Source organism: Patagioenas fasciata, chromosome 2 (genome assembly GCF_037038585.1).
Source record: "Patagioenas fasciata isolate bPatFas1 chromosome 2, bPatFas1.hap1, whole genome shotgun sequence".
In the NCBI taxonomy this organism is placed as follows: Eukaryota; Metazoa; Chordata; class Aves; order Columbiformes; family Columbidae; genus Patagioenas; species Patagioenas fasciata.
The window spans coordinates 141,716,921-141,730,703 of record NC_092521.1 but is presented as its reverse complement, the minus strand read 5'-3'; the positions used below and the strand labels follow the sequence as shown (position 1 = coordinate 141,730,703).

Below are 13,783 nucleotides of genomic sequence, written 5' to 3'. Positions count from 1 at the left end.
AGTCTATCTAGATGGAATAACATGCATATTATGTGGAACAAAGTGTAAATGACCCACATGGGGAACAAGTCTAAGGCACTGACCTTACACACTGCACACATCCACCCGACTCTCCTGGAAACCAATGTCCTTAAAAACATTATATATATATACATATATATATATATGTGTGTGTGTGTGTGTGTGTCTATATATATATATATATGTATGTATGTATGTATGTATTGGGGCCATGGTGAAACAGTTCTCATTTGCAAACATAGCTCATGCTCTTTCTTCCTAAACATCTAACCTTATATTTTGACTCTGGGATCTTCTTAGTTACGCTCCTCCAAGTCCTACCCCTATGCCCTTAAGATACTATTTGTAGGGAGTTTTTAATTCAACGGGAGGACTATATCACAGCTGTTAGGACAGTGTTTTCACAACATGAAAATGAGGGCATATATTCCCTGTCCTGCTGTATGACATGATGGTATTTGAGGCTACAAGACCTGCTGGGATAGTGTTGCATGGTCGATTAGCATGGAAGGAAACTGAAGTGGAGTCTTACCTACACTGTCTACTGGAAACGGCTTCTGGCATGTGGTATCACCCAAAACATGCCAGGAAAGAGAAAGATCCCAAAGTTCTAGGTGGTGCAGATAAAAACCATGCCAGGGAGACTACATGGCTTCACCAAGGGGAAGTCGTGCTTGACCAACCTCATTGACTTTTATGAGGACGTAACAAGGTGGATGGATGATGGCAGGGCAGTAGATGTGGTCTACCTTGACTTCAGTAAGGCATTTGACACAATCTCCCACAGCATCCTTACAGCTAAAATGAGGGAGTGCGGTCTGGATGATTGGGTAGAGAGGTGGACTGGCTGAAGGGAAGAAGCCAGAGAGTCGTGGTCACTGGGGCGGAGTCTAGTTGGAGGCCTGTATCTAGTGGAGTGCCTCAGGGGTCAGTACTGGGGCCTATATTATTCAATATATTCATCAACGATTTGAACAAGGGAATAGAGTGTACTATCAGCAGGTTTGCTGATGACACCAAGCTGGGAGGAGTGCCTGACGTGCCAGAAGGCTGTGCTGCCATCCAGTGAGACCTGGACAGGCTGGAGAGTTGAGTAGGGAAAAATTTAATGAAATATAACAAGGGAAAGTGTAGAGTCTTGCATCTGGGCAGGAACAACCCCAGGTTCCAGTATAAGTTGGGGAATGACCTATTAGAGAGCAGCGTAGGGGAAAGGGACCTGGAGGTCCTGGTGGACAGCAGGATGACCATGAGCCAGCACTGTACCCTTGTGGTCAGGAAGGCCAATGACATCCTGGGGCGCATTAGAAAGGGGGGGCGCCTCAAGAGAGGTTCTCCTTCCCCTCTACTCTGCCCTGGTGAGACCGCATCTGGAATATTGTGTCCAGTTCTGGGCCCCTCAGTTCAAGAAGGACAGGGAACTGCTGGAGAGAGTCCAGCGCAGGGCAACAAAGATGATTAAGGGAGTGGAGCATCTCCATTATGAGGAAAGGCTCAGAGAGCTGGGTCTCTTTAGCTTGGAGGAGAGAAGACTGAGGGGTGACCTTATTAATGTTTATAAATATATAAAGGGTGAGTGTCACGAGGATGGAGCCAGGCTCTTCTCAGTGACAACCAATGGTAGGACAAGCAGTCATGGGTTCAAACTGCAACACAAGAGGTTCCACTTAAATTTGAGAAGAAACAACTTCTCAGTGAGGGTGACAGAACACTGGAACAGGCTGCCCAGGGGGATTGCGGAGTCTCCTGCTCTGAAGACATTCAAATCCCGCCTGGACGCCTTCCTGTGTAACCTCATCTAGGTGTTCCTGCTCCGGCAGGGGGATTGGACTAGACGATCTTTTGAGGTCCCTTCCAATCCCTAACATTCTGTGATTCTGTAGCAATTAAACAGTAGGAACAAGCAGCACTGTAAACTAATTCATATTTTATATTTCAGCATCACAGTTAAGCTCTACTGAAATGGAAACAGTATACATTAACATAGATATTAAAACCAGAAACAAAGGTAGAGGAACATAATAAAGGAATATTTAGTTGAGCTAGATGTAGTTTATGTGCTATTACAGGAATTATCATGGTTGTATCTGAGTTCTATTGCAAACATTTTTTTTAGCTTGTAATGTTAGGATTTTATTTTCAAGAAACATCCAGTCTTACTAGATAGGTCATATCCTTAACCGGGTTTTCAGGAGATGCTCAGGACAACTGTGTGATCTTTGAGGTCAACTTCATCAAAGCACAGGAAAAGCCCATTCCTATGGGCAGAAAGCTGAGCATCTGTGGCAGAAGGCCAAGACAGATTAATTTTAATGAACTCAAATGCAAAACTAATGCATGTAGTAGATGGAAGCAGGCACAGGATACTCAGGAGAATGCAAAAGCATTGCCTGAGTATGCAGGGATGGAGTTAGGAAAGCCAAAGGCACACTGGGGTTGAACCTAGCAGGGGATGCAAACTGTAACAAGAAGTGCTCTATAAAAAACAGTGGCAGCAAAAAGTAGGTTAAGGAAGACACAGATCTACAGCATGGGAGAGAATATGGAAATGCAGATGTACATTTTTGCCTTCGTTTTCACTGAAAGGTCTGTCCTGTGGCTCCCTAGTTCTTCAAAACTACTGTCAGGGTCTGTGGGTGCAGGTAATTAACCATATTACAGAAAGACAGAGTTAAGAGGTACCATTTGAGGTACCTGCACATTAAGCCATTTGGACATACTCAAGTCCATGAGACCAGATGGGGTGGATCTTCGAGTGCCCAGAGAGCAGGCTTTTGCCACTGCAACTATGTCTCCTCTGTTCTACTGAAGGTTATGGTGATCAAAAGAGGTGGCTGATGACTGGAGAAAGACAAACAACATATTCATCTTCAAAAAACATCACAAGGAGGATCAGGAAACTTCAAGCCCATCAACTTCACCCTCAGTTACTGGAAGGATCATGGAGAAAACCCTCCTGGAAACCATTCCCAGTCACGTGAAAGACAAAAAGGTGAGTGGGAAGAGCCAGTGTAGATTTATTAAGGGCAAATCATGACTAACCCAACCACCTTCTATCATACTATTAGATGACTGCCTCTGGTGAATGAGGGGCAAGCAATGGATGTTGTAAGCTGATTTTGGCAATGCCTTTGTCATGGTGTCCCATGGAATACTTACAGCTTCTTGTGGGACACATCTGGAGTAGTGTCCATTTTTGGGCTCTCTATCCATGAAAAACACTGGCATACTGGGACGAGTCCTCCAGTCAAGGTCTGGATCCCATAATATATTTGCTCAGCTATAAGATCACCAGGCTAACAGGAGTCCTTATTGCTGTCTGCAACTACCCAGCAAGAGTTGCAGAGCAAACAGGAAAACTCTTTTCGCAAAGACACACACTGGAAGAACAAGTGGCCACACACAAGCAGGAACATGTGAAATTCCAATATAGGCAGGAAATTTTTCACCATGGTGGGGACAAGCACTGGAACAAGCTGCCCGGTGAGGCAAGCGCTGGACATGGCCCCAAGCAACCTGTTCTAACTGGGTCTGGTTGAGCAGGAGGCTGGACTATGTAATCTCCAGCACTTCCTCTCAATCTATGTGATTCTGTGAAAATTCATACAATGTAAAAGAAGATGAGATTGGAGAGCAGCAAGCTTGCTGCTACCATTGGTTTAATGCAGAAGACTCTCCACAAGAATGGTGTTAGTGGACTGCAAAACAACATTGCACCATGACCACTCTGGTTACACACACACCCCCCCAAAAAAAAAGTATAGTATGTTTTCTTTCTAAGAGTTATCCACAATATTTTCAGCTTTTAGTCATATTGTTTAGTTTCATTCATAGCTGAAACTTAACGTTAACAGTCTTCATTCTTCAGATATTGCTACATGTACGATGTAAATTGCCCCTGCAGTCACTTAACAGGGTCATAATTTCTTTATTTTTATAATCTCTAACTTAATGTGTTGTTGCTGTCTGCTCAAGTCCAGGAATCAAAGAGGGTAAGATATTGGTTCAGCTGTAACAAAGGACATGAATGAAAACATCTGGGATAGCTGAAAGCAGTGAGTTTTTTTTTAAAGAAATTCCAAAGTCTTAAGTGTAGCCACAAAAAGTGAGAGATGCTAATAAAAGCAGACTGGAAACAGCCCAAGGAAGTATCTAGGATTTAAAAGGAAGACTTCGTAACAATGTAATGAAGAATCCCTGCAGCCCTAAAACACTGACCCTGAGGCTGCAGAGGGAAACCCAGGACTGAGCACATAACCTTTGACTACTTCAGGTTTTGAACTCTGTTTTGCTTTCAAAGAACAAGATATAAATGTCCTGAACAGAAATAACAAGAGAATTGCTCTTGCCAAAGATGACTATAATGGAAGCAGATGACACCAACTAGAGTCTACCAATACCTTCCCTGAAAACTGCAGTCAAACTTAAAATTAACCTAAGTTATCATACAGTTTTATATACAAAACAAGCTTAATTTGCTTGATGTAAGGGACTTTTTGATCTTTTTTTCTTCCCGATGTGTTAAGACTAAAATAAAATTTCAATAAAGAATATTATACTGACACTGATTAAAAAAAAAAAAAGATAGTATTCATCACCCCATTGGAAAGCATTTGTAGCAGAAACTTTCCATTACCTCTGATGACAAAGCTTTACACAATACTTGTGATCCCTGTAACAGACAGCTTTTATCTTGGCAAAGAAAAGGTAGGGATACTCTAGATACGGGGAAATACAGGTGCTGTATAGCATGTTAGGGAAAGCGGTGCTATAATACCGCTGACTGTACACAAATCCACGTTTATTGCTGCACAGTGCTGGATATGAGGTTTCCTGAAGAAGTCCACACACAGCTCCAGTTATTTTGCAAGTGCTTCCTGGTGTTTTGAGACAGGCAGATGCCATCTCAGTTTCAGCATTAAACCTGAGCTGGCCCTATTCATCATGAGCCCGCTCAAAACACAGAGGGCCACAGTGCTGAAATACCCACTCCAATACGGAACCACCTGGGGGCACGAGCCCTGCCAAAACCTTGAAAATCCCTAGCAGGATCTCTGAGGAGCCTCCAAGAAGCCTTAGCATGATGTTCCACAAACCTCGCTGTTTGCAGGCTGACAGCAGAGAGGACTGGCACAGCCTGTTGGTCTGGGCATTGTGAAATACAGCCAAACTGTTCCTAGCTCCAGCCTGGCTGCAGACACAGCTGCGTTCATGAGACGTGATGGAACCAAGATGGCCCTGAAAACAGCTAACTAAGGCACCTCTGTGCCTGTGGTAGAGCTGACCTGCATTATAGGCTGTTTACCCACAGATTATTTCCACTGGAAGTCAAAATAGCCGGAACGCACACAGAACTTCAAAATATTTCTGGCATACTGCATCACCCTGTCTACCTACTGAGGTATTTCATCAGTCATGATGCTGGAATGCAACTTGATGAAGGGCACTGTCATTAGCGATTGGCATCTCTATTCCTCTAGAAAAATCCTCTAATTCTCTATATTTTCAAAGACCATTTGAATACACCATCTGCATTTTTCTGTGTAAAAAGGAAAATGCTTTCATGGTGTTTTGAGTGACTTAAACTCCATCATACCCTAGGCTTACCTTCCAGCTCATGCTATGTACAACATCTGGAGATGCTTGCTTCTCTTTTTTAGCTTTATTGTATTATAATTTTTTGTTTCAGCCTAAGTTGCCTGATTTCCCAAGAGCTGAACAACTTTATATGAATAGTATCTGAAGATGATTCATTGGAGAGATAGTATGAGTGCCTTCTCTCCAACAGCTAAATTGATAATAAACAATTCTGTATATCGGTACCACTCAGATAATTTTTCTTTTTCAGTGAGTGTTAATATGAAAAGTGTCATATGGCAAAGTGAAGTTCAGATCTTAATGCTCTCCTAGGTTATGAGGAAAACAATAAAAAAAAAATATTTTCCCCTAATGTAAATATTTCTCCTTGGCTGAGCATTGGTTATACAGCTCTTGCCATGCTCTTAGCTTAGTGAACTGATCCAGAAGAAAGCAGGAAGCAACCAGAGATAGAAAACAATTATCTTTTCAACTCTGAAGACTGTATCTTAAAACAAACTGTTGATCTAGTCACAACTTCTCACAACCAGGAGATGAGCTGAAATCCTTGTAAAAATGCTATAAATGTTGATCTACAGATGAAATTTAACATCCAAAGATGACCTAGCATAGTTCTATAGGAAGACAGTAGATTGAACAACACATCCTTTTGAGACACATCCAGAAACCACAAAAGGGAGTTGAATGAGAGGCAGAGCAGAGTTCAGGAACCCTTATGTGAATGTCACGTGCTTATCAAAAAAGACACAGAAGAATGTGCACTTTCACTGATAGCACTGTCCCCTCAGTTTACTGGCCTTTCAAAGCAACTAATATGTTCTGTGGTTCTTCAAATCCTAACAGACTCTCCGTACCCTAAAAATCCTGCAATTTATATTTTCAAATATGGCAGAATCATGCACTGCAGTTGATTTACTTAATATAACAGTTTTATATAAAATTAATAATTTTCCAATAAACTTTTAATGCAGTAAAGTGCTACTAAGTAAAATAAGAAGGATTTTAAGGAGTTCTATCTGAAAAAGTTAAGAGTGATAGTTTCATTTATGTAAAACACTCTGAAGGGAAGAAAATGTGCTTAGGTGAGGGAATCGATGCCATCTGTGCCTCCAACAGCTCTTGGCTGACAACCTGTCTCCCCCACTCTGCTCCCTGGAAGCTGTGATCAAACTGAATCAAGTAAATGGGCCTCCAAGGCAAGAAGTCGTCGCACTGCAAGATGAGGATGAGGCAGGACACAGTTCTGTCTTCTCTGGTGTCTGTCTACAAGCATGCAGACCAGAAGCTTCATGTTTCACTTTGACTTCCCGAAGCAAAAGAGAACAGAGCAGCCAATTGATCTGAATTATGCATATTGATGCAAGAAAAGAGTGAAAAGTCTAGGTCTGTATGTATTTAGCATCAAGATGACACAGAGATTTACAAGTACTTCTACTCTTCACTACATGAATGGCTACCACTGTAATTCAGCTAAAATGAATCTAGAGTTGAAGTTATATCAACATGACAAATTACAAGGTTTAATTTTTCCTCTAAAGCTCTTATAGTTCATCATTGATGTTCTAATCCTGCAGAATCATCCACACTTAGCTTTAAATCCAGGAGTATTTTCATTCTGCTAGACTACTCACTGATGCAGTTGTTTATCAATTCAAAAAGTTGGCAGGACTGGTCTGCAACTGCTGCATTAGCAGTTCCTTCCATCCACTAAGACTTTTTGTCTATTCCTTTGTCTCAGACAAATCCACAGCTTTCCTACTTATCCTGTGAAGCGTATATCTTACAGATTATCCACAGCTTCTCAGTAGAAGAAATACTGTAATCTTATAAGGGACCGGTATCAACAGAATTACTCTTTCAACCTATTTTAGGAGCTGACATTTAGAAAGAAGTTTCATACGTTCTGAAAAGAAGCACAGGGTGAAACAACATCTGTTATACAGAGAGATTCCTGCTATATTCATACACCTGGGAGGTGCTGATGGGAAAATAAATTTGTGCTGTTTGACCCCAATTATCTAACTGAGGTGCCTAAATTACCACATAAGCCTCTCAATACTAAGCCCTTGTACAGATAGTGAATAGAACTTCCAAAGAGCAACTCTGAGCACCTGAACCAGAGCCTCAACACAGTGCTCTGAGCACACAGAAACAATGGTTTCTGCAAGAAAAACCTGAACTACATGGCTAAATCATGCAGAAAGAGCTTTTCTACTCCACTTCTCTTAGAACTGGGATTTCATGGTGGTCTGTTGAACTACTGGGGAAAAAAGATTCAGCAGTGTACTGAGTAACACATTGTGCTTGGAACACAGCCCCGTCCCATACGATCACTGGAATCAACTTTTTTTCGCTGCAAGCACTACTGGAACTAACATTTCCATATAGAATTTCTTCCCATTTTTTCTCCTCTCTCTTTAGGTTAATGAGACTGCCCAACAAAAAATTCATTTATTCATTTGTCTTGATCCTTCAAAGGATTAAAAAAAAATTAAAACCAAAATTAAAATGACGTGCAGAAAAACCCCAAACATATTCAAAACAACTGAAATATCAGAGAAATTTGAGTCTGTTTTCCAAGAAGTAGTTTGAACCAATGTAACACTCCCTTTTCCCTTCTTTACCAAGCTGGTAAATTGTGTGGAGAACAAACAGTAATACAAGCAGGTATCTTAAATGATTAAGAATGTGTAAATAAGGAAATGAGGAAATTTGGATGATTTGGGTCTTCTTTCTGTCATTTCTGCACTACCTAGGCACTTGTTTGCAAACAGTACATGCAACAAAATGAGTAGTAGTATTATTAGGTATATAATGACCTGCCTTTCACTGAATTTTACAGTGTCTTTTAATACTCTCTGTGCAGGGTAGATGACCAATAGCTACTGCAGAGAGCTACTGTTAAGAGTTACTTTATTCCAAAAACAATTACCATGCTTCTAATGTTTCAGAATACACAATTAACACAGGAAATTATTCTACTTAATTTCCTGGTGTAGTATAAACAGGGAATGATATCCAGGGCCCTGTTATGGTGTCATTTAGTCTTCATATTTTTCTGTTCCCAACTCTGATATGTATAAGTTAAAAGAAGACAGTGGCAGATAAACAGAGCAAATTTGCACATTGGAAATTTATTACTCACTTATACCTAGAACTTAAGAGTGTCAGTCCACCTGGACTGCATTGGTTTTCAGTACTTGAGCGGTTAGAGGTAAGTTTTAGACAACATGAAGAAGTGGAAATTTGGCATTGTATCACCATGTTTTTTAAAACCTGGTTTTGCTCCCACGAAGTGCAAGGACCAAGTCAACTATTAGTATTCCTCTCTAAAAAGCAACTTAATGTCTATTTGAGGTTATATGTCTGTCATATTATTCCAAAGACTATCAAGCCAGACTTGGAGGTGCAAGTGATCTCCTTTCTAGATCATAACATGTATTGAAATGACACTTGGAGCTGTTGTTTTGTTTTGTTTTCCTTTTAAACAGTTGAATGACAAATTCCTAAGAACAGTGGTTTATCTCAAAAACACCAATAAGAATGGCACATGTAGTCACGACATAGTACATGTAGTCTCAGAACAAAATAGTTCAAATAAATGCTCATAGATTCACCATTGGAAGATTGATAAGCAAACAACAGCCCTTTCTAGATATATTAACTTGTATGGGGAACTTCATCCTTTATGTAAACACACAGGTATTTAATTACACATAAAATTAATTTTAAATTATTTTTTCAGATTATACTGATTTTTTCAGCTGCTTACTGTGAAATAATATAAGAACAGCACGGTGTATCAGTTTGCCCTCACATAACATCTTTTACTTGACTTCTAGTGTTCCACTTACACTTCTGAAGAAGACTGAGCAAATGTCCTTAGGAAAGAACCAGGTAGGTATTGTAACTACTATGTGTGTTCTATGGAAGAATAATTTGAATATAAATAATTGAGTGACAGATCTAACCTTACTCTGCAAATGAGCAAAGTTGTGGATATATGCAATCTAGTATTTAATCTCATTCTAAATGCAGACTTGCTTCAGTTCTCTGAAATGACTATCAAATTGTTTTGCAGTACACATTTGTTCTCTTAGTTTAAAAACCAGTATTTTTAAACTTAGTAGCCAAATATTATTAAAGAAGATGCCATATGGAACACCTGCTGTGCATAGATTATGAAAGACAATATGAAGATGAGTTTTGTGACACATTCTACCCATAAACAGCCTAGAGTTTTAATCTTAGGAAACCTTCCCTTTGTAGAACCTATGAGAAAAATCAGTGGAAGTATAAAAAAACCCCAAACAATCATGAAACTCTTTTCACATGTATACTGTAATAAACATGAACAAATATCTTCTAGAAGTTCAAAGCAATGGCTCTCTTATTTGCACAACCTATTTGCTGACACAGTCACCGCTCTAAAGTTTCTGCCTCCCTCCTCCTTTTTCATCCATGCAGAAGCCAGGAAGCAATGCTATTATACCTGAGGGAAACACTACCGGGGAGGGAACAGAGGAAAATAATTTTCTCTAGATTCCCTCAGGAGATCATTTCACATCCACGGATAAGAGATTTGATTAACAAAAGATTTTTACCATGCACAGCAACAACAATATAGGGTGATCTTCTTTCACCACCCTTTGAGTAAACAGCACAATCAATACAGGCTGTATATTCTTGACGGATGCACAGTGCAGTCAGCTCTTATATTGCTGCTCTCAGATCCTGGCACCCCAGCCAACTGTTCCTAGAGCAGCAGTGATCCCTACAAAGCTACTCGCAAGATGGACCCGAGTACTGTTCCAGTGACTCGGAACAGACAGTTCCCAAGGTTGATACAAGTGATTGCATAACCAGACAAATGTCCCTTGGTTTGCCATGGCTAACAATAGCCACAGGAAAAACTGCTGTGAGACTATTGTTACCAGCAACAAGTAAAAGATCAAAATGTTTCCGCTGTTCTTGACTGCTTGGTTCTTTGTTTAACATTCTTTACTCTCCGGGCTTTTGTATTTTTAATGCTTCTCCATCATGTGGCATAATTTTGTCTTTAGAGTGATTTTATGGTTGAGAAGGGGGAAAATATCTTGAAGAATCAACTACTTCAGAGCAACACTGTTGGAGGAGATTTTGAAATAAGTATTAAAAAGAGTCTTTGAGGACATCTCTTGCCTTTTAGTTTAGCTCAGATATTAGCACTTTTTTTTTTCTGTCAACTTGTACCAACAGCTTTCAACACCAGTTTAAGAGTGAAAAGAGCTGTTATTATTCTTTTCATCCAGAAAAGGTTACTTGGGAATCATCAGTGCAATTTACCAGCCCTGTAGAGTATGGATAACAGAGAAGAACAGGAAAGCTGGGTGGGCTTGAAATTCTGCTAATGGGAAAAAAAAACAGCCCTGTAGTAGGGTCCAACAGGAATTTTACTTTGTGCTTTGTTATTCCCTCCACATCACAATAATATGATCTGTGAAAGAAAAATATTCAAGAAACCTTCCCCCTTCCATACAGTCATAACTGATCTTCGTGAACCTGCAAACCTTCAGCAATGTGCCTATTTGAATCTCAGCTCCCACAAACACAATTGAAGAAATCACCATTACCTAAAAAGCACTTAATTCTTTCTCCATTGAGAAGGCAGCAAATTCCAGTTACAAGCATCTAACTCTTGAGTATACTGCTGCTCGAACCTTTCTGGAAATAACAATGTCTCATCCATGAAGTTTTGATAGTAAAGAAACTTCAGAAACTCATTTAAACCAAGGTTTGGTAGCATTTAACTGCCACATCACCTTCCAGTAGAGCTTGCCATGGGAAGAAACGTGACTGGTTATACCAGTTATGGCAGTTTGCTACACAAAAGACCTCTGTGGCTTTATACTAAATTCCCTCTTCAGTGGTATTACCACAAATCTTAAATCATAAAGGTACTAAGATTAAACCAATAAGCTACCCTACTCAAAGAGCAGTATAAAACATTGCTCATGTCTAAAAGAGATGCTCCTGGACATCAAGCTACGTACTGCTAAGAAATGCAGCTCCTGTATCAGTGCCAAGCAGAGAGCACTGTCAAGTGGTACTTCCACTCCCTCCTTGGGAACTCTTGATAGACAAAGTGGAAAAAGAGGGGAATACCAGGAAAATCAGATGAAAGACCATAACAAAACACAGCCTGCACTGAAGACTCCAAAACCCACCCTGTCTTTTTTTTGTTTTCTGGCCAACACCTAAGAAAAGTGATTAAACACATTTTTTTCTTTGCAACAACAGCCTTGCTAGAGCAAAACATGAGAACAGTTTACTTCCAAGAAATCTGATCTGGAACAAGAGCCACAGCTGCTTTTTGAGACCCAAATTAAATAAAACCCATCCAGAAACTGAAAGAAAGACAATAAAAGAATGAAACATGAGGGGGGGAAAAAAAATCTAATAAAGAGATACTTCCTGGAAATAAATTAATAAATGGTCACATTGCTTTAAAGCAAGGCTTTCAGACAGGGGCAGAATATTATAAACAAACAAATGAACAACTCCAATACCAAGCTTCTTAAATAGCCACACAATGTAACCTTAGGGTGGGGGGTTAAAGGATGTACCCCTGAGATTACCCAATTCAGTTCTGCATTTATAAATTATAACTGATGCAAAAGCCAATTACTGTTTTAATGGAGTCCATGCAGGACCTTGAGGCTATCAGCACTACACAAACCAGTGTGGAACAGGAGACTTATTTACATTTGGTGCTGAACATGCACACAATGAATAAGAGAGCACGGTGCCCTTCACCCCTTCTGCTCACTAGAAACTGACCTGACATTTGAAATACTTCTCTTTTTTCCCTTCTTCTTAAACGACTAGAACAGGTAAACAACATTCATGTGCCAGATGGATGGATGCAGATCAAATCTGATTATCAAGATTAACCTTTCACAAAATATAAGTTTAAATTACAAGTTTTTGGTCTTTTATTTGTTTTTTAATTCCAATTTCACTAGCTGTTAACGCCTCGCTGCCTGCTTTGATGACTGACATTGTCTCACCACAGGCAGCCCTACCCCGCCTCTAACGCGGCCGGCCCCGAGCCCTCAGGTAAAACCAGGGCCGCTGCCGCCACACACACACACGGCAGCCGGACATCCCGCACCTCAGCCCCGAGCCGGAACCGCTGAGGAGAAGCGGCCGTTTCCCGCCCCATCCTCCCCGCTTCCAGCGGGCAGAGCGCCAGGGAGGATGTGCGGGAGGAAGGGAGGCAGAAACGGATAAATGCAATAATCATGGCGAGATAACCGCACGGCGGGAGGGGGAACACCAGGCAAAAAGGAGGAGCAGATGCCATCTTGTGCCTCGGAAATTTCACTCCCGGACAGGTCCGACCCCGGCGGCACCCGCCGCCAAGCCTTAACGGGCACCAGCGCCTCGGGCCCGGCCGCCGCGCCGCCTCCTTCCCCCCAAAAGGCGGGCGAGCAGCCGGCGGGGTAGGCGGCGCCCACCCAGGGCTGCCCGACACCGGCCGCAGCAGCTGCTGGCAGAGCCCGTTTTCCCCGGCAGGCTCCGGCACTGAACCCAGCAGGTCCCCTCCATCCCACACTCACCTTGCCCGCGGCGGAGGGGAGGGCTGAGCCGGAGGCACCGCCACCGCCCCGCCAGGTGTTCCAGCGCCGCCGGCGTCACAGCAGCGAACGGAGCCGCCTCTGCCGGCGCGGGCGGCCCCCGCAGCGGGGCGGAGCCGCCGCCGCCCGCCCAGCCCCCGAGGCGGGAGGGCGGTGGCTGTCAGGTCCGAGCCGACCGGGGACGCCGGCTTCCTGGCGTTGGCCTCGGCCGGGACCGCGTTTCCTTCTCCTTCCCCGGCCGCGCTCGGAGAGAGGCCTGAGGGGATGGCGGCGAGAAGGTCTCCCCGGCTTCTGCCCCTTATGGTGCTCCCCTCACCGCTTCGATCAAAACCTCAAGCTCTTCTCAGCCCCAGCCTGCTGGGGCAGGTGTCCCACGAGGGGCATAAAGGAAATATTAAAACGTTTTGGCTGCCTTAACAAGGAAGTGGAAACTTAGAGAAAAAGGCCCTGTAGCATAGCAGGCAGGTGTCAATATTGAAGGGGATCAGGAGAGTCTCGGTTTTGAGCTCAAATCAGAAATGGGTCATTTGAGATTTTGTGAGAGC

At 42.2% G+C, this 13,783-nt stretch overlaps 1 protein-coding gene across 6 annotated transcripts in view; it reads right to left on the bottom strand.

Moving 5' to 3' along the window:
• ICA1 (islet cell autoantigen 1) overlaps positions 1-13,361 on the bottom strand; it is an 85,682-nt gene extending 72,321 nt beyond the window's left edge. For all 6 annotated transcript variants that reach the window (XM_071805105.1, XM_065832138.2, XM_065832139.2 and 3 more), the window contains exon 1: positions 13,221-13,361. The gene's annotated coding sequence lies outside the window, so the exon portion shown is untranslated. The remainder of the gene's footprint in view (positions 1-13,220) is intronic.
• Between the last annotated feature and the right edge of the window lie 422 nt (positions 13,362-13,783).